Source organism: Mesocricetus auratus, unplaced genomic scaffold, assembly GCF_017639785.1.
Source record: "Mesocricetus auratus isolate SY011 unplaced genomic scaffold, BCM_Maur_2.0 Super-Scaffold_100029, whole genome shotgun sequence".
NCBI classification, from domain to species: Eukaryota; Metazoa; Chordata; class Mammalia; order Rodentia; family Cricetidae; genus Mesocricetus; species Mesocricetus auratus.
In genome coordinates this window covers 9637875-9659532 of record NW_024429210.1, presented here as the reverse complement: position 1 = coordinate 9659532, position 21658 = coordinate 9637875, and the positions used below count along the sequence as shown (strand labels likewise).

At 45.1% G+C, this 21658-nt stretch overlaps 1 long non-coding RNA gene across 1 annotated transcript; it reads right to left on the bottom strand.

Moving 5' to 3' along the window:
- Window positions 1-7741: 7741 nt before the first annotated feature.
- LOC110340924 lies at window positions 7742-12873 on the bottom strand. The gene is made up of 3 exons (XR_002382763.2): window positions 12334-12873; window positions 11390-11500; window positions 7742-8282 (listed from the first exon to the last, which is right to left on the bottom strand). It is a non-coding gene; the product is annotated as an uncharacterized LOC110340924 (long non-coding RNA).
- Window positions 12874-21658: the final 8785 nt, after the last annotated feature.

The window sequence follows — 21658 nt, the reverse complement described above, 5'->3', positions numbered from 1 at the left end:
AGACTTCAAAATAATTCACCCCACAGTGACTTTTTCCCATCTTGGCTATAGTTCTGGAAGAGGGTGGAATATTTCCCTTATATTTTACTATCAAATGGCTTTTGTCTACCAAATGAGTCAATTGAAATTTGTGTTATAATGGGAAGTGGTCATAGGCTTGTGGTCACTAACTGTTGGTGGTGAGATGTGGGGAATCTGGACTCCTTGGGTCCTTGTGAAGACTACCTCAGGATGTAGTCTGCAGCAACATCATAGCCTTCCTGACCCTGGCACACTGTGAGGTCAACCATTTCCATCCGTTCGTGTGGACTGAGCACTTCTTTCTGTAGGACTAAGCTTTAAGTACTCACCCCTCATTCATTGTTGTTTGGTTAATTCCTTTTTATCATCTAAGATCTCGGCCTACACATCACCTGTTCAGAGCAAAATCACACACCCCTTTCCATGCCTCCTGACCCTAAGGGGGGGCTCTGATTGTCTCCTCTGTAGCATGTGCCTGAGCCTTCCCCTCTGGCTTCTCTCCTTTGACTGACCGTCGTTTTCTTCCTTGGCGATCTTGTCCTTAGCTCCAGATGACAAATTCCATTCAAGGGACTCACTCCTGTCTCTCCTAATTATTCAATACACAACTGAAGAGCCAAAGCTGGTAAAGAAAAGACAGGTTAGATCCCTGCAAATCTCTAAATGATGCAAATAATTCTCAGTTATCAGAAACCTGAGTCTTGAATGATATTTCCATCATTATCTGCCCATTCCTCTACTTTGTCTCTGTTGAGGCTGCTTTTTGTTTGTTTGTTTGTTTGTTTGTTGTTGTTGTTGCATAGAGGAAAGGAATACAAAGGATAGCTTTCAGTGAGAGGAGAAAGCCACTTGAACCAGCCATTCCTGAACCCTGGGTACAGTCCCTTCTAAGTCTACCCTGTTCCTGAAAGCATATAGCAGCCTCTGCCTGTTGCTAGCCTGAGGTGCTAGGCAGACAACATCCTTTCTCTTAGAGGTGATAGCATATTGTCCGAGTATAGCTTGAACACTATTGGAGAGCATTAAAAAAATGTAAAATTACTTGGGAACATGAGTTCCTAAAATATATATATACATATGCTATTAAGCAGTGGAGAAAAAAGCATTATCATTGCACAGGTGCGTGCCATTGGCCTTTTGAGATGAGGTAACAGTGGCAAGAGTTGCGTACCTATCACTCATTGTCCTGCAAACACCAGTCTCTGCCTCTCTCTCCACTCTGTCCTGACCCTTCAGAAGGCTGGTGTGATGGTGCAGCAGTAAGCGCCTGTGCTGTTCCTAGGTGGGTGTGGCCATGGGGAGTATATCAGATGCCTTTAATTTTTGCTGTGACAAAATACTAACAAAAACAACTCCAGGGAGAAGGTGTCTTGCATCATCATGGTGGCGATGATGATGCTGGTAGGAGCTTGAAATGACTGGGCACATTGCGTCAGTCATCAGCAAACAGAGAGTAGGGAATGCTCGTGCTCAGCTTACTTCTTTGTAAGCAGTCCAGGACCTCAGCCCCTGGCATGGTGCCGCCCACATTTAGAGCAATGCTGTGACTGGTGAGTCTTGCGACCTGGACTCTGACTGTGGGCAAGGAAACAAAGAGAGGACCGATGTCCAGATGCATGTACAGTACAGAAAATCTGGGATCAGGAGGGAGTTTCTGACCCTCAGCTGGGAACTTCAGCAGCATGTTCATTAGGTACAACAAAGGGGGAGACAGGGTCTCTGTATGCCGTCTCTGTGGGTCAGCAGTCTCAGGATGTACACATCTGGGAGAGGAAGCTGCAGTTGCTCATCTATGAACACAGTGACCAATCCTCCATAAATACTTAAAAACTTTCTTTTTGGAGACAGGGTTGCTCTGTGTAGCCCTGGCTGTCTTGGAACTCTCTCTGTAGACCTGGTTGTCAAACACTCAGAGATCCACCTGTCTCTGCCTCCCAAGTGCTGGGAATAAAGGCGTGTGCCGCCACCGCCACCCCGCAACACTTAGACTCTTGATGAAAGCTTTACCAATCCCTGTGGGACCAGGGCCTTGGGTCCTATCAACAGTGCACACTCTCTCAGGACTTCACTCGCAGTGAGTGATCCTCTGCTGGGATCTTCCCACCTCAATCATCCTGTTTAGAAAACCCTTCACAGACACACCCCAGAAGTATATTTTCAAGGTGATTCTAAATCCAGTCCAATGACCGGATTTATGTGTAACACAAAAAATAAGAGACAGATGTTGTGGTTCAAGCTGATGGTCAGATAAGCAAAGCAGCCAGCCACTAGCTCTTACCTCTACCCCAGGCTGAAAGGGCTTTCAGGTCCTCTTCACGGTTGAGAACAAATCTTTTATGAGACCCTTTGCTTCTTCCTTCTATATCTCCCTAGTGCTGGGATTAAAGGCGTGTGATCTCAAGTGATCACCTTTGTGTGAGCTGTTTCTCTTTAGGACTGGGTCAATTTCGTGTAGCCCAGTGTGGCCTTGAACTAACAGAGATTCATCTGTTTGTCTCTTGAGCCCTGGGATTAAAGGTGTGTATCATCACTGCCTGGCTCTATGGCTTGTGGCTAGCTTTCCTTTCTGTACCCTTGGGCAGGCTTTAATAAATCATACAGAGCATGTTGCTGCATGTTACAGCCTGAACCACCTATGTCATGAATGCTTCTCTCTCCTATGGAAGCCCAATTTTGCCACATCTAGCACAGTTGTTCTCAACCTGTGGGTGAGGACGAATCTCCACAAGAGGCCCAGGTAGAGATGCAAAGGAGGGAGCAAAGTGAGGTAGGGACATTCACTCTTGGGGGGATGCTCTGTATGTGGTCCTTAAGTACTCTCCAGGTGGGGGGTAGGAACATCTCTTGTCTCTGCTGGCTCTGGTATGTGGCACTATTCCTTCCTGGTGTGTTTGAATCTCCGTCACACTTGGGAAGAAGTCTCTTACTACATCCTTCTCAAGTAGGCGATAACTGCTTCCAGCCAGGTGAGTAAATGTCAGTCTTTCCCTCCGGAGTACAAAAGACCAGTGTCCTGTCAGATATAGGGGTTACAGGGTTTACTGGCATCCTTGGAGAGGAAGGTAAGCATGCAAGTCTGCAGTGTAAGTGGTACACACTGGGAAAAAATGAATATACACAGGATAATGTGGGTTAGAGAATATTTGGTCTCATTGTGAGATGAAACCCCCGATGTGTGTTGTTTGCATTGATTGGCAAAGACCAAAAGTCCACCAGCGGCTCTTCAAGCCTGGCTAATTCCTCTGGGAGCCAGCTGAAGCCACAATAGCCACAATTCAAAAGCAAACAGTGGCAGGTGCACCCAGAATCTTGTTTGTTTTCCCATTTTTCGTGTGTGTGTGTGTGTGTGTGTGTGTGTGTGTGTGCGTGCGTGCGTGTGCATGGGTTGGAAGCCTGAGGTTGATGTCTGGAATGATCCTAGGTTGTTCTTCTCTGACTCTCTGAGACATCAATTCTGGTCTTGCTAGCCTGATTGCTCTGGGATCCTATCTCCACCTTCCAGGGCTAGACCCCCAGGTGGGCTGCCCTTCTCACTCACTATTTATGTGGATTTCTGGGCCTGCACTCTAGTCTTCACAAGGGTGTCACAAGCATTTCACCACAGAGCTGTCTTCCCAGCCCTCAGATTCTCCCTTTGACCTGAAGGAACATATCATAAACAAATGGTTATTTTGTCCAAACTGTGTCTCTGTTGCATGATGGGCTTACATTTTCTTCTTTGGAAAGTTGGAAACTAAAGAAATATTTTGATTTTCGTTATCAGGGATGTTGTTTGTTTTTTCTTTTTAATTATTTTTTATATTATAACTTTATAGCAAAACTGTTGAGAGTGAGGAAGGTCACTGCATATCCTCTATCCAGCTTCTTATAGCACTAGTCTTTTACAGAACCATTGAAATTTGTCAAAATTGAGAATGCAGTAATGCTGCATTACTATTGACTCTAGATTTGTGATTCCTCTCCTGGTCAACGTCTAGCGTTGTGGTGCGGGACACAGCTGACGTTAGTCCCAGTGGCTGACTTGCTGTCAGTGCTTGAGAGGGAAATGAGGACAGCACACAGCTGGCAATGTGGTGTCACCAAGTAGCCGGGATATTCAAAATTAAAACCGCCACTTAGCTTTCAGTCCCTGAAGACTCGCAGCCACACCAGTTCAAAGGTCTAAGTCCCTCAGAAGAAGTGTTGGTGTCTTGATTCCTAGCACCTTGCTTAGCTTTGGTGCCCCAGGGAAACGTCAGCCCAGGACATGGTGGCATGCGTCTTTCCTTGCCGTTTCTTGTTTTACGGGTGAGAAAGCTGAGCACACGTGAACAGCTACCTAGATTGAGAATCCATTCGGACGGTGTTATAAAAATAATTGGACAACAGAGCCTGGTTTTAGCACATTCTATATTGGTGATACACAAGATGCATCCAAAGGCCATGGCGATTTCAAAAGCATAGTTCTAGGGAATGGGGCTAGTGCATCATAAAATTTCGCTGGAGATAGGATTTAATTATCGTTTTCACTTCTCTAACGCCTTTCACAGACTAATGCTTACAGGCTTTCCGAGAAAGAATTTTAACTTTAAAGCGGTAACATGCATCAGTGTCAGCACCAGAGGCCAGCCAGGGGGCTGAGCTTATATGACTTCCAAGTCAGTTTGACCAACGAGTGACAGATGCCAATCACAGACCAGCAGTGGGGCAAATCCAGGGCCTTTTCCCTCCGCCTTCTGGGAGGTGCGGGCTGTCACCATTGATCAGATTTCTTGTAACCCACTTTTCAGATCTGTGCTGCTAGTGCCTTCCAGCTGTTGACAGTGGCAGGCTTTCTCAGTGGCACTGAATGCCTGTCTCCCGGGTGTGACCAACCTGTGGTAATTGTCTCCCGTTTGTAGGTGAGATAATGGTGACAACAGAATCTGTCCTGCTGGCTAGATCCTGTCCGACTTATGAGATGGAAGTTTTTTATTTATTATTTTGTGGCCTAGAGCCTCACACATGCTAGGCAGGTCCTCCACCTGAGACATTCTCACCTCTTTTTGTTTTCCTGCCAGTATATAAATTTTATTGTGTGTATCCGAGGCTTACAACATAGATATAGAATCCATATACAGAGGAAAATGTCTGCTACAGTGAATTAGATTAATATGCTTATTTCATTGTTACTTTTTGTGTGTAACAAGAATAGCTAACGTCTGATTATTTAATAAAACCCAATACAATTTTATTGGCTCTGTCTTGAGATTGTACAGCAGCTCCCTACACTTGTTCACACCTGCTGTTTTGTTTATTTTGACCCTATCTTCCCATTTTTTTCCTTCACCCCCCAATAGTAACCATTGTGTCTTTATCCATGTATCTAATATGTTTGAAATTTCCCCCTTGACTCTTGAAATAGGCTCTCACTTTGTAAACCTGGTTGCTCTAAACTCTCTATGAAGCACAGGCTGGCTGAACTGGGGGTGTTCCTCTTGCCTCTGCTCCCCAATGTTTGAATTACATGTATGTGCCACCATGCCTAACTTCTTTTACAGTAACAATAACAACACAAAATCCAGGGCCTGGGGACATAACTCATTTGGTGGAGTATTTGAATTCATAGAGTCATGAGTTCAAGCCCCAGGCTCATGCAAAAGATCCAGGTGAGCAGTGGTCACACATGCCTTTAATCCCAGCGCTCGGGAGGCAGATCTGGTCTACAAGTTCCAGTACAGGCTCCAAAGCCACAGAGAAACTCTGTCTCAAAAAACCAAAACCAACCAACCAACCAACCAACCAACCAAACAAACAAACAAACAAACAAACAAAAAACCCGGAGTAGCAACTCATACCCGTAACCCCGGAGTAGCAACTCATACCCGTATCCCAAAAGCCAGGAAGCAGAGACAGAAGGACCCCTGGGGCTGACTGGCTAACCAGCCTAGCTGAACCAGTGAGCTCAAGGGACAGTGAGAGACCCTGTCTCAAAGAGTAAGAGGCAAGTGATAACAGAAGACAGCTGGCACCCACACACATACCTGCACACAGATGTGAACACATACAATACATTTCTGTACATAAAATTAGCTAATATAAAAAAGACAAGGCCTTTGAACAGATGCTTCCCAATAATGACATAAAAATGGTTACTGAGGTCTTGAGAAGGTCAATGCCATTAGTCACAGGGAAACATAAACTTACAATGAGATGCCAGAACAGGCCCACAAGAATAACCAAAATCCAAAAGGGTGACAATACCAAGTTCTGGTAAGTTTACAGAACAGGGTTATGTTTTCTTTTAAAAGGCAGTTTGTACTCTTCTGTCATCATCTCAAAAGTCTACTTATAAATATTTACCAAAGAAAAATGAAAATGTGTTCACACATATACCAAATCTTCAAAGTGTTTTTCAAAAAAGATTTGTTTTCTTTTATCTTTTTTCCCCCCAAAAACAGGGTTTCTCTGTGTGGCTTTGGAGCCTGTTCTGGAACTAGCTCTTGTAGACCAGGATGGTCTCGAACCCACAGAGATCCGCCTGCCTCTGCCTCCTGAGTGCTGGGATTAAAGGTGTTTTGCTTGCATGTGTGTATGTGACCACACATGTTTAGTGCCTGCGGAGGCTAGAAGAGGATGTGAGGTCTTCTAAAACTGCAGTTACAGATGACATGGGGTGCTGGGAACTGAGCCCGGATCCTCTGCAAGAGCAACGAGGGCTTTTAACTCCTGAGCAGTCTCTGCAGCCCAACAAATCTTCATAGTGTTTTTCTCATACTAAGCTTAAACTAATAACCAACCAGATGCCCATTAACTAAAGAATGCATAGACAAATCCTGATGCTGCCACTCAGCCACAGTGTGGAAGGGACCATGTGTACACACCTCAGCACGGGTGAATCCACACACAGCCACCTTTTGTAATCTGTCAGATGAGGCAACTCTGCTTTCTAGGGAAGAGTTTGTCAGTGGTTGTCTGAGGTCATGGATTTCACCCAGGGGAGGATGAGAAGTGCCTGGAATGTGGGACACAAAGATGCTCTCTGTGGTGGGCAAACATGCGGCATGTCACGATTTTGATTGTATTTATTTAGGTGTACGGATATTAAAACTCACCAGCCCATATAATTGTTGCACTTTGTCTTAGGTGAAGCTTCTTAAAAGCATGGGATGATAAAAGCTACTTCAAATGTTTTCAATGGATTAGATGAGAAAGCCAGCTAAACTAGTATGGCTTGTGAGAAAAATGTGTGGCATACACGCATATTCATCAAAACCCTGATCAAGGGAAGCTGCAGGCAGAAAGGAAAACCTTGTAGCTGTGTCCCTGGGGGATCTGAACTTTGAAACAAAAACCATCTGTAAATAAGTAACTTCTCGGAATTGGCAGTTTCCACAAAACTGATCACACAATAATGGAGTCTAATGACAAAGGCTACTCTGGCCCACACTAGTTGTTCAGTGGTATCTAGTGACAAAGTATCGAAAATAATAGAGAGGATAGGAGAACAGTAAGTATCTATATTAGCAAATACAGCTTTGTGACATCAAGAACATCTTATGGCTTTTCTTCATGTCTCCCCGCTGGCTGCATCCTTGTTTCCACAGTGAGTTTAGGGTTCTTCAGGCATGTGTTCGGAACCAGTGTGCACTTACAGAACTCTCTGCTGAGCACCCAAATTGAACCCCAGAGCTAGCTGCACACCTTTCAGCCTCCAACCAAGATAGAATGTTGTGGTTAGGGACCCGGTGAAAAAGAAAGGTTTGAAAATGAAATGTCTTTATTTTAGAAACTTAATAAAATGGCTATTACCATATTATAGTTACATATTAAGTTGTGCTTCAAACTTGAATGTGAATTTGAGTAAAAAAAAGTCAATGTTCTTGCCTTTTACCATGTTTTATAAGGAAAAATAGATTCAGAATCTGAGTCCCAATCAGTCACATCCCACAACTAAGGAGACCATATATGCTGGGGAGTAGCTGGCATATGGTTGGACTGCCGTGGCCAAGGCCCTAGTCTATAATGGGTTAGATAAGACACACCATTGCTTTCTGTTCAATCATCTGGAAGCATCAGTTGCAGGGCTGGTAGAGAGCCTCTGCTGCCTTCCATCTGGGTTTCCACTTCTGTCTCTAATGTGGTCGACCCAGCTGAAGTATCACGTTTCCTTCCAGACAATGTGCAGGACAAAAGAGGAATGCCAGCTCATTCTTCTTCCTCCCGAGAGCACAGCCCAGAGGCCACACAGGCTGCCTTTGTTCATCCCCACTGGCCAGAACTTCATTTCAGGAGCACACTGCCTGTGAAGGAGGTTGGAGAGGTCAGTCCTTAACACAAGCAAAGGTGTTTGCAGCTTTGTTTCAGGGGTAGCCTTAAAGGAAAACAGGGGACACTGGGAGACATCTACTATCTGGGTCTCCAGATGTTGGGGAGGCTGAGGTGATGTGAAATCAAGAGAGGGACCTAATCTAGAAACAGGATCTTTATAGGCTCTACCAGAAGACATAGTTGAGGCCAACAGGGCTTTAGGGTTTCATTAAAGCATGGTGGTACCATCTAGGAGAATGTCTTCGTTGACTCATCCTGACTGCTCGGAGAATGCTGGCATGCAGAGAAGGGGCTCAGAGTGGGGACTCAGATAAGTGACACTAAGACACGGGAGACACAGGGCTGACAGAGCAGCAGAGAGAGTGGGTTCCTGGGAAAATCCAAACGTGCTTAGTTCATAAAAAGTGAAAGAGAGATGATTACACCTACCAAGCAGGAAGATTATTTGGGAGAGAAGCCAGTTCTTGATAAAAGTAGCTTTTATAAATACATTTTGTGGTTACTCCCGATCATAATCTGGGTGAGAATTGAAAAGTAACTTGGTGCCTGACCCATCTCCGAGTCCCCGGGTCTATCATCAATTTCTCCCAGTGTAAACACACTTTGACCATAGCGGGAGACTGAAACCCGGGGAATTTTGACATGTGAGACAAGATGAGTGTCAAATCGCACACCTATTGCTGAACATTTCCTTCATTGCTATTTCTTACCTATGCTTAGGAATGTGCAGAATGGATGGACCTGCTAAATCCTGACAGAAAGTGGACAGCGAATATGCTAATACACAGTTTTCACTAACGCCCCCAAAGCACAATTGGTAATGATCAAAACATTCCTCTTCAAGATTCCCTCCCTCCCTCCCTCCCTCCCTCCCTCCCTCCCTCCCTCCCTCCCTCCCTCCCTCCCTCCCTCCCTCCCTCCCTCCCTCCCTCTTCTCCTCCCTCTTGGCTCCTTTTTGTCCTAGAAACTTGCATGGATTTAACTTTGAAGTCAATTAAAACAGATTTTACACCAAACCATGTTTTCAACAATATACAGGAGGTGTTTTTCAAAGAGAGTTACTGTTTTGTAAAACTTACAAATACTTCTAAACACTTTGATTTCTAAATGCCTAAAAGCGAGAAACAACTCTTTTCAGAGCAACTGGGTGGTTTTAAATAATTGATAGTCAGCTAACACAGAAATTACTAGTGGTTTGCCTGAACAGTGAGTAGTCGGCTTACAATATGTAAAATTTGCATCGCCTACTCTAAGGTGATGTGTGTGTGAGGCGTGAAAACTGGAAACCCAATATTTGGGAGCATGGGTGATTCTGTGTATTCGCTGCAGGAAGGGGACAAATAAAAGAAACATTTCTTTATCTCTCGAGAATTGTTAGAACATTCCTGACTTCGTGGAGCCTGCCACTTTAGCATCTTTTGACATCTCTGCACGGTTTCTGAAGAGCCCATTGGAAAATAGCACCAGACGGTTGTGCTGTACTGGAGAGGAGGGTGCACCTCTGCCCGCTATGAAACGCTTTCCTTTCTGGGGGAAAACATCCTTTTTCTTTTGCACTTTTTACTCAACATTTCTTTGAATAGTAGGCAGAGATGATTCTTAAAGAACTTTGGTGGCCAGTTGATCCTATTTGAGTCGAGAGATTGATTTTCCTTTTTTTGTATGAAAATCCTTTCTACGAAGATTGCACCTTCAACTAGGAACCAGTGGTTCTTCTGATGTTAAAAAGAATCTATGTACAATGCAGGCAGAGATGAAAAGGCTGCCACACAAAGGCACAACTATCGTTCTAAAGTCAGTGGCCGTTTCCTGCTTAATTTCTTTTTCCTTTTCAAAATAGTCATAGGTATCAGACAACATTTTGGACTAATGGCCTGGAAAAATTCATTATAATATCATTTTGAATTACTCAGGAAACATATAGAGCCTGAAACTATTGCCTTCTGCCTCCCTACCCCCATTCCTTACCATTTTTGTCCATCGTGGACATTTCTCAAATTTGGAATATTAATGAAAAGGTTTTGAACCTGCTTCTCCTCGCCACAGTGGGGAGCTGAGCAATTGATTTTAGACTGGTTGTTTGCTCATCTCCAAGGAAAGGAAAAAGCAATAATAGTTGGGCAAATTCCTTTTAAGAGTAGTAGTTTTGCTGGAAGGATATCTGAAGTGGTAGTTTAAACATTTTAATAGTGACATGGGTGCACTAAAGTATTGTAACAGAAATGCAGCCTGCCACGCAACTTCGTTCCTAGGAGATTGCATTTTCTTTTTTCATATTAGGAAATGACGGCAGCATATCATCCTGCAGGTATTACACATGTCAAAGGGTAGAATCACCTTTAGCTTAAAAGTAGATTTAAATGAGAGAGAGAGAGAGAGAGAGAGAGAGAGAGAGAGAGAGAGAGAGAGAGAGAGAGAGAGAGAGAGAGACATTGGTCACTCAGTCTTTGCATGCTGGATGCAGTTTATTAAGTAAGGTCAGGGGAGGCTTCTGAATGCAAAGGAAATGATCCACCAATCACCCACCTACAGCTCACCAGCTCATTTCTGACATTGAACTGTGCTTGTCAAGAGCTAACAATGAGAAGCCCATCTGTTCTCAGTTATGTATAGATGTGGGCAGTTTTCATTACCAGTCATTCCCAACAGTGGCTTTTATTGGGCAGACAAAAGCTTGTGCACACAACTGGCATTTTGAGGAGGTTAAAAGAGAATTTTCCAGGGACAGCCCACTTGGGTGGGGCCTGAGACACCTGTTCTTGGATACCTCAGTAAACTCTGCTGGACACATGTCTCTGAGAGTGTGCGTCTATGAAGCACTTAGCCGTTATTGTCATATTGGTGCATACACATGCTTGCTTAAAAGCTCCCATTCACACACATGGAGGTTCTGTGGAGGGATCTGTGATGTTCTAGGACTGCCTGGCCTGGGCCCACTGAGAGGTTGTATGTATGTATGTATGTATGCATGCATGCATGTAGTTTTGTATATAATTGCTAACCACAAACACTGAAAATTAAATTCTATAAATTTATAACTAAACACATAAGACAAAGGCAATAACTGTTTCAAGCTTACCTCTTCCTAATGAACTGGCTGTTTTCCTATGGCCAATATCCTTTTGGTTCCTTGGTGGCTCTGGTGGTTACCAGGGAAAGCCCCTGTGATGCCTGCAGTCAGTGCTGGTCACTGGGTAATGACATCACATTAACAGAAAAGCCGGGGCATCTTTTGGTCAACCCTCTTCCCAAGTATGCTATGTTTCAGATACTTAAACAGAGTAAATGGACACTTTAAAATGCTTAATACAACGTAACAGGATCCTGATAGTTACAAGATGATTTTAAACCTCAGAGAATTTATAGCACATTAAAAGATGAGGGGGCAGCTGAGCTGTTTGTAACCAGAGGACAAGGTTAAGTTGTCTCCATCTAGAAAATTCATTTCTATCTACAATGTTCTCTCATTTGAAGGTAAGTGTAAGTGTCTAAGTTGAGCACCCCTGTGAACTCAAGCCTGAGCCTCTTGGTACTTCCAGTCAGTGCCTTGAGAGGCCTTGATTCTTAATTTCTAATTTTTTTTTTTGTCTGTGAAATGACTACTGGTGATAGTCACTGCATAAAGTTCAAAGGAGGGCCAGTAAGATTCTACTTAGGAATCAGGACTGGGCAAGCTACAGCAAATGGCAGCTAAAGGAATTCACCGCTACCATCATCACCAACCATTTTGTGAGAACTGCCCAGTGTGTGTGTGTGTGTGTGGGGGCTCGGCCCTAAGTATTTTATCCCATAAGAGAAACCCTGGAGTATTCTGTAATACACTTACCAAATTAAATATAGAATGCTAAAAACACACATTTCTATAGCTTTCTTTTTGAGGGTACTTTTTTGGGGGGACCTCCATTGGCTGTGCTGGGTGGAGAAGTTTTACCACAGTAGTTTGTGTACCTGTTTTTTTGAACTTTTCCCCCATGAGACCCTGCAATCTAGCATATGAAACCCGCTTCCCCAAGTAGGACTTACCTTTATGAATATCTGAGAATTCTTCCTAGAGAAGATAAATTGTTTGGTTCAATATTTAATCCGTTACTTCCTTCCTAAGAACACCTTGTGGACTTTGCCATGCATCTGCTGATTCTGGGGGTATTGATCAATCATAAACAAAACAAAAGAGGAATTGCTGCTACAACCTTTCCCACCCCTGCCTTATAATTAAATTTTGATTTGGGATGCTTTTGATTAATCTTGTTTGTGAGTGTGTGAATTCCTGCCTGCCAGGTTTCTGGAGTTGCCGGGCATCGGTCTCCGGTGGATGCCTCAGCTAGGATTGCGTTTTTATGGTTTTCAGATATTTAATAACTCCTTCCTGTCATTTTCTGAATGACTGAGTACGGCTCGGCCCTCTGGGAGCAGCACAGCATCGCGAGCTGGGAGGAAGACTGAGGTCTGTGGACTTGACTGATTGCCTTAGTCTTAATTGTTCTCTTAATTAGCTGCAGTAGCAACTGCATCTGGGGAGAGATCGCGGTATTGGTAAACAGCTCCACCCTGGAGCTCAGGGTAATGTCTTTTGGAATCCTGACAGCTCCAGTGCCTGTCTCTCTTCGGTGACAGGGACTTGCCAAATTGGCAGCCCCCCAAGGCCCATGTGCTTCTCTTGTGATCTGTCACGCTGCACGCGCCTCCCCCCTCCCCCCGCCCCACCAGAAGCAGGTCTCCAACTGTTTGTCCTTAAACAAAACAAGTTTTAGTATGCAAAGAGATGATTTTAATCAGCTGAACGGACGGCCGCACATGGAAACAAAAGGACAGGGCCCCGGATGTGCTCAGTACCAGCTACCAGCAGAGCGCTCAGCCAGGATGGAAGTGTGCCGAGAGTCCCTGCCGCCTGGGAGGGGCTGATTCCGCCCAGCCTCAGAATGTGTGTTCTAGGGTGGAGACACGGATGGGCTGAGTTTAGCTGGCCTTTGGGGGGCGTGGCAAGGGTACCTAAACCTGGTTCACCTACTCTTGTTACCTGCCAGGGATTGCCTTCTCTTTCTCCTTTGTATTTTTCTACTGAGCTGTCACACAAAGCATGGCATGGCATCCCCTCCAGGGGAGGGGGGCCTCTATCTAGTCTGGGGGGGGGGGGGTTGGCGCCTGAAGAGTAAACAGTTCAACTTGTTTGTCTTTGTGTGTGGGGGGGCAGTGCATTATTGTCCTGGTACCTGACTGAGGTATTTGGAGTTGGTGGAACCTGCCCAGGCTTCTATTTCTGTGCAGTATAGAAAGGAAAGCAGGCATATAGTGTCAGGTCACAAGGACAGCACTTAAGAAACATGTCAAAAACCTTCATAAAGCAATAAGAAGTCAGGATGGAGATGAGATCTTGGAAATAGAGATTAATCGATTTTCTGTATTTCACAAGAAAATAACAGGAAATCCATTGATACAGGGTTCAAAGACACAGGGCTCTACCAAGTCTCAGAAATTGTTGTGTAAGAGTCCTCTTCAGTGTGAGCAAGGAGGTCTACCCACCTGATGCAGTCATTGTGAAAGTTGGGTGAAATGGTACTACTAAGCTCACTTTGAAAAATAAACTAGGGATTTTACAGTTATTATCACCATGTAAAAGTCCCAGAGCCACAGGTGAGGCTTTAGACCCCTAAAAATAAAAGCACAGCTCAGATGTAACTGTCTCTCACCTGTGACAGTGTGGTGGGGAGTCTCTTCCCTGGCTCCTCCAGAAAACTGACTTACTCTGGATTTCACTGTGACCTGTCTCTTACCCACTTCGAGAACCCCTCCATGGTTTTAAAGGCTGCTCTCAGAGCCTGAACTAGCAGAGTGTTTACAGAGAGGCAATGCCTGGAGCTAAAATGAGCAGGCCTGTAAGATGATGGCTTGTAGACATGTGTCATATCACCCTCAGGATGAGACCGGAAAGGGCAGGGCAGCTTTTGTTAGACATGTAATCAGTAAGGTTACTCTCATGTTCCCATGTTATCCTGATATGGAGATAACTGCCTTCTAGTGTTGAAAGTAACCCTTCCCCTGGGGGCTTAGCTACCTTCCTCAGCATTTTACACTCAGCGGTCTGTGGCTGGCTGCATTCCATGGGGCAGAGTGCTTACCTGTGTGGCCTATCTTGTTATAGTAGCCAAACCCTTGCTCTATTTTCTTTGGGGGAAAGGGGAAAGTCAGGTTTTGGTAATAGGAAAATGGCACATAGATGCCCCAAACTGATAGAAACGAAACATCAACATCAATAAATCTCATTAGAAACACCAGCCTGATGTTGAGGTTTTCCTTAACAGGCAGCTGAAACAGCCTCCTCAGTAGGGATTGCTATTGCAGCTTCCTGCTGGCGCATGTTGGAACATCTGCCCCAGGGTGTGCTTCTTATCACCAGGCTGTCTCCTGAGCCCTGTAGAGGGGCGTGGCTTGTCCTGCTTCACAATCCCTCAACCTTTCTCTTTTTCTATTCCAGAAGCTTGACTAGTAAAAGTGAACCCTCTTTCAATAATAGGCATCTACCCATGTTGGGGGGGAGGAGAGGGAGAAAGGAGAGAGAGGAAAGAGACGGAGAGAGAGAGAGAAGAGAGACAGAGAGAGAGAAAGAAGAGACAGAGACAGAGAGAGATCCTCTTCTGGGAACATTTGTGCTTTACTGATAAAAATAAAAAGGAAAGCATGGTTTGGGCCTAACCTTTTGTTCCTTTCCTTTTGTTCTTCTCACACTCGGTGCCAGCCATGACTGGTGGGGGGTCAGGCATCATGTGGACAGTGTGGAGGGGAGGAGGACCTGGCCCTAGAAAGCAGGGAGGGAATACACATTGAATAGCTGCAGTAACTGCCTAGCAGTATCTCCTGTTACATGAGAAAAACGACCTCTGTCGTGTAAGTCCGCGGGTTGCTCCATTTCCTACATCTGAAGTCAATTCTCATTGACGAAAAAGGACCAGGTGAACATGAGGACTGCATGGAGCACCAAGTGAGTGGCCTCTGTTGAACTGGAAGCTTCCTTTTCTTCTGGAGAAGACTCAAGTTTGATAACGAAGGGCAGCAATGTAAGACAGTTTGTTCTCTGCCATTTTTATAAAGTTTTATTGAAACACAGTCACACAGGTTTGTTCACATATTGCCAATGGCTGCTTTGCCCCAAGACAGTACTGCTGAGTCATGTGCCGATGTTCGAGTGGCTGTATGTGAAACGTGTCTGTGACCTGTCCAATGCCATTTGAACTGTGTGGTGTCACTGTTCTCTCTGGCCAAAGCTTTCCTTTGGCTGAGGAAAAGTGATTTGATCTCATTCAACCCCTGTGTGCAGGAGTGAGAATGCACTCACTCAGCAGGCAGCTGTCTTCTGCAAGGGCCCACTCTCTCATTTCTAGGAACCTTTGTAATGATGCTTGAGTCTGAGTTTACTCTAGGCGGTTACTGGCTCTATCTTCTGGAAAACCACGCCTGGTCCAGAGGGGGGCTCTTCTAGACATGGCATGTCTGTGTTTCTGTGTGATCAGAGAGTGGAGTGCGTGTTTTGTTTTGGGCATGATGGCTAAAAGGCTCGAGTATTAAAAGCTCAGTTCCATCTGCTGGTGCCGTTTTGGGAGACTATGGAGACTTTTAGTCTGCACGACCTATCTGGAGCGAGTAAGTCATTGCGGGTGTGTCTCTGGGCCACGGGTCTTGTCTCAGCCACTCTCTGGGTCTCTGCTTTCCCACCCCCGTGGCATGAGTTGCTCAGCTGTGCTCCAGCCCACCACGATGAGCTGAAGCTGCGAGCAGCGTAAGCCCTTCCTTCCTTACTATTCTCTCAGGTGTTTTGTAACAGTAAGGAAAGCCCAGTTAATGCAGTGTCTCTCCACCCTGTTTGCCTCGTCTTTGTCAGAAGCTGTGCCTTCATCTATCTTCAGTGTTTGAAAACGATTCATACCCACTGTCGTGTTAGTTCAGTGTGGGCAGTAACTGAGCATCACCCTTTCTAATCTATCTCCTTATAGATGAGGAAAAGACGTTAAAAAGCGGGACAAGGAAAGGGCACTGACAGCAATGTAATGGTGAATTCGCTCTAGCCATGTTGCGAATTACTCTAGAGATTTTCAGTCTCTTTGTGACTTGGGGTTTTGCTTCGGAGGAGCAAAGGGAAACCCCCATGCTCCCACAGAGTGTAGAACAAAGCTTCCAGTTGCCACAAGAAAAGGGGCTGGAGAAATATCCAGCTCTTCAGTCTGGAAGATACCCAGCCAGGTCATTCTTGGCACCCACCCCGCATCCATGGAGGGACTTTTTAACTATCTTGATCATAGGCAGGCCCTGTGCAAGTTAATAACAGTCACTTTGAGTTAACATGTGCAATAGCTATGCTATGCATTTCACAACACTCCTCCCCAATCTCCAGCTCTTACACTCTTTCCAGCCCCTTTCATGAGGTTCTCTGAGCTCTTCTGGGATGGGGTGAGGTCAGGTGCAGCATCGATGTGGCAGCTAACGCTGATGACTCAGAGCTGTGTGTTCTAAGCACTTCCAACAGTTATGAACTAACCACACAACCACACAACCCAATGTGCTAAGAAACCTTTATTTTTCTAAAAGATTCTTTTTAGAAAAGAACGAATGAGTATCAGCTGGGCATGGCATGGTTTGGGTGTAATGAAATTCCAAAGACCAGAGGTTGAAGACCTAAGTTGTAGTAGGAAAGAGCTGATTCATGGAGTGAAGGCAGCTGGTATTAGAGAGTAAGTGTATGAAGGACCAGAGTATAGGAAGGTCTTTGATGAGGATACTGGGGGGTAGGTAGCTACACAAGTGTTATGGTTTAAATATGGAACCATTTTTATGGCCATCTGGTGCCAAGTGGTGATTACTGGTTTTGGAACTGGAAGAAGCTAGTAGTTGGGACCTAGCTGGCTCAAGTAGATCATGGGTGGGAGGGCACTGGTGGAGGGAGCATGCCCTTACAGGCTCTATTATATCTGGTTTCTGGCCACTTCCCTTCCCGCCGCTTCTTGGCCATCCTGAGTTGACAAATCCTTTCCTCCACATTTTCCTGCCACCACGTTTTGTCTCCCACAGGCCCAGAAATAGGGAGCCCACCCAAACTCTGAGCTAAGTTAAGTCTTTTCTCCCTCACAGAGACCGGCATTTTTGTCATAATGGCGATGAAAGCTAACATATACCAGGTTAGCCCAGAAATCAATGGGATCACTAATAACCGTATGCAAGTGTTTCTGAGGTTCTTCATGTACAAACGTTCCCGCAGTTGTCATCTTTCTGACAACAGGGTTTTGCTGTGTTGATTAGCAGGATTAACAAGAGTCACCAAAACTTGTGGATACATAGTGTTTCAGAAGCACTGGAAGGCCCCAGGGCTTCGGGAGGCACCTTGGACACGTAGCACTCTGAGTAGGTGGCTCTAGTCTCGGCTTCTCGGCTGCCTTCCTGACCACTGTGTTGTGCTGCCAGTCTAGGTAATAAGGAGGCCAGTGTCACTGTTTGTGCTTCTAGGATGAGCAGATTTTTGTGAAGGAGCCAATTCTTACCAAAGTCTCAGTTTGATCATTAATCTTCCTGTGAGAACCCCTTCCCCAATAGCTGCTCAGGAAGACACACCTGCCCCTGCCCAGAGTCCCTGGTACCCAAGGCCTTTCCTTGCAGTGGGAACCCATGCCTGGTACCCAAGGCCTTTCCTTGCAGTGGGAACCCATGCCTGGTACCCAAGGCCTTTCCTTGCAGTGGGAACCCGTGCCTGGTACCCAAGGCCTTTCCTTGCAGTGGGAACCCGTGCCCCTTTCTGTCTATGCTTTGCTCATTTCACAATTAGATTCTTAAGTCAGCCATAGCTCTGGCCAATAGCTATTAATTATCGCTTTGCTCTCTTCCCTCAGCAATTATTAATTAAGCTGCCCGGAGAGTCATAATGAGAAGTTAAAGGCTATGATAATATTATAGGAAGTGACGCCCTTTGGACTTGATGGCCCACACTCTGTTCCAAATGCAGAGTCAGGTTCATTTGTTTAGTTCTCAGGAAATGACAGAGCCTCCTCCAGGTAGAAGACCAAGCTCAAGGTTTCAGAGTCATGGACTCGGGTTCTACTGAAGGACTCAAGATTGCTCTGTGGACTGTTTGTTTGTTTGTTTGAGACAGAATTTGTCTGTTTAATGGCCCTGACTATCCTGGAACTTGCTTTGTAGATCAGGCTGTCTTCAAACTCATAGATATCCTCCTGCCTCTACCTTGGGAGTGCTGGGATTAAATGCGTGTGCCACTGTGCCTGGCTGTATGGATTGTTTTTGATATGTTCCTTCACTTCTTTCATTTCTCCTTTTCTCTTGTGTCTCACTCCATGGAGAACCAGGTCCAACCTCCCTTTATTCCTTCATTACCCATGCTTCACTCCTACAACCTTGGGTCAATTGCTCTTCTTCTGAGTTCCTTTGGTAACCTTGTAAACATCGGTATTACAGAATTAATATTTCACAATCCTTTTTTAATAGCTTGGCTAGTTCTTAGTGAGTTTTGCCAGGATGAATATTCTATTCTCTCTACCTATGTAATGTGTGACACCTAGTTCAGGGCTTGCCTACCCCTTAGTGTGGTAAATGTTGACTTTTATAATATGAAACAAAAAAATCCATGGCTGGGAGCTACGGGTTCCATTCTAGGGAAAGTCTTGGAGCTGGGAGAGGAAGGACATGGGTGTTCCTTTTCTTTGCTGTGACCACACTATCTAACAGAAACAGCTTAGGCAGGAAAGGCCTGTTTTGGATCATGGTTTGAGAGGATTCAATCCTTCATCATGGGGAAGGTGTGGGAAAACAATTCATTTCATGCCATGGTGCTCCAGAAACAATGATAGGGAGAAGCTGGTGTAGTAGACCCCAGTGTGCTCCCTGGCCTCCTTTGACTTACTTCTGGCTTTGCCTGTCTCACAAATCTAGAGCCTCTTAATTAGCACCAAGTATTGAGAACATGAACTTCTGCAGGACATTGCAAGTCCAAATCGTAATATCAAGCCTGGAGGCAAATATCCACATGTGAAGGGCCACTGGTTTCCATGGAAGCCAAAGTCTTGCTTATCCGGCTCCTTATATCAAGCCAGCCGGCCTCACTGCTTATTCCCCGTGTCATCTCCAGCTTTAGTCTAGACTGCCTCCCTGAAATACTATATTCCCTGCAGTTTTAGTTAAGTCTCTATTGCTGTGATAAACACCATGACCAATAGCAACTCGGGGAGGAAAGGGTTTATTTGACTTACAGGTTACCTATCATCAAGGGAAGCCGAGGCAGGAAGTAAAGCAGAAACCATGAAGGATGGTTGCTTATTGACTAACTCCTTCTGGCTTGTTCAGCTAGCTTCCTTACCGCCCAGACCACCTTTTCAGGGACAGCACCACCCACAATGGACTGGGCCCTCCCACATCAATCATTAATCAAGAAAATGCCTCATAGACTTGTTTACAAGCCAGTCTGGTGAGGCCCTTTTTTTTTCGATTGATATTCTGTCTTCCCAGAGATGTCAAGGTTTGTGTCAAGCTGACAAAAACCAACAGGCACACCTGCATATCTTTAATCCCTTAGCTGCACATTCCAGATCTCTAGACTTTCCTCAAGGCTTTCTTTCCCTAGGAAGTTATGACTTTCTGGTTCTGACTCAGCACTCTCCTTGAGCACACTTGACTACTTTGCTCTGCGTTTTGGCATCCATGATCAATTTCCTCTCTGGCGCAAGGTGCCTACCGACTTGGACCCAGGTTAGCTGGACATTCCTATGATATGACTCCATGGGAGTGCCATGATAAGTCACAGCCATGCTCTCCGAGTTTCTTCTCTTAACATAGAGCTGTCACCGTGGTCTTCGGAACAACTCTTGCCTTGATTTAAAATGCATAAGCTCATAGACTGGATGATTTTTACCTTTATTCGTGTGTACAGTATATACAAAAAACTTGAAAGAAACTTGGGATCGAGAGAAAGGGAGGCTTTGTGTGGGTGAATAGGTGAGGTAAGACAGATTCGGAGAGAAGCTGTACTGCAGGGTGAAGTTGATAGAAGTCAAGTCCTGCCAATAGTGCAAAGATAGGAGATGCTGGGGGACATTAGTTGGTTTTTCTATCCAATACCCACTAAACTACCTCCAGTAAGGACCATCTGGGTCTCTCTTCTGAAACAACTACTCTACTGACTTCCATCTAAGAAGTGCGGGTGGAGTTGATGGTACCAAAGACTTCGTAAGACACAAGTGAGACAGGCTTGGGCAGGAATATACCACTAGCCACTGCAGGATGGTGCAGAGAGACTCAAGTCTAAGACTTTCATTCAGACTTCTGGGGAAGATATTTCTCCCATTTCTACTGAATTCGTGGTGGGGAATTTAAGCCTGCAGAAGGCCACTGTCACAGAAAGGCTTCCTGAGAGAGAGTGTCACTTGAGTGAAAGTAGAACACTGGACATGAGTAGGGGTTTGGACTTCCAATTCTGTGGAGAGGAGATCTTATCACAGCAGCCCTTCACTAAATCTTTAGGGAAAACATCTCTCACTCATCAGCTCTAACCTCAGCTTCCCAGAGCAGTTTTCATGTGTAGAGCGTGCAGCAAATCATGACTGGGGTACATGGTTTTAGTCAATAACATCCTTGAAAATACTTCAAATGAAATCAGTTATCTTAAGCAGAAAAGGGTTTTACTGGAAGGATATCAGGTGAGTGACGGAAATTAGAAAAGGCTGAGACGGAGGGAAACGGAGCAAATAGAAACTCAGATAAAGCTGAACCAAAGGGACAACCCTCTAGGCTGCTGTGACCATATGGTAGTCTAGTGTTTGGTGCTGTAAGACCGAAGGATTCATTCTCTTGCTGTGACTTCCTCTACATAGAAAGTCTGCCTGGTTCTTTGGATCTCATCTGGTCAGGCTTTCTCACAAGGGAAAAAGGCTTGGACATCAATTAACCCACTACAGAGACAAAAGTTCAAAACAAGAGAGTAGCCAAGAGAGCTGTGTGTAATGATGGCTGACTGCAGAGTCCTACTGCCACGTCAGCCAGGGCTAGTTTTGTTTTCTCTTCTTCCTGTTTCTGATATCCATGGCTCTACCAGTCTGGTGAGGCCATTGATCTCTGGAGACAGGCTATGACCAGGATCCAGATCCATAATTGACCATGGTAAGTGGAGCAGTTTCCTTCTCTGCAAACCAAGACATTCAACCACTTTTCCACTCACCTAATATCTCCGCACTCTGTCTGTCTGGTTTTCCTTTGCTGTAGTAGTTTACAGCCACTCCACTGGGCTCTTCTGTTTCGAGGTCATAGTTAACGTCTACTGCATCATAATGCTAAAACTGCCTAGCATCCACTCTAGCCCGTGACA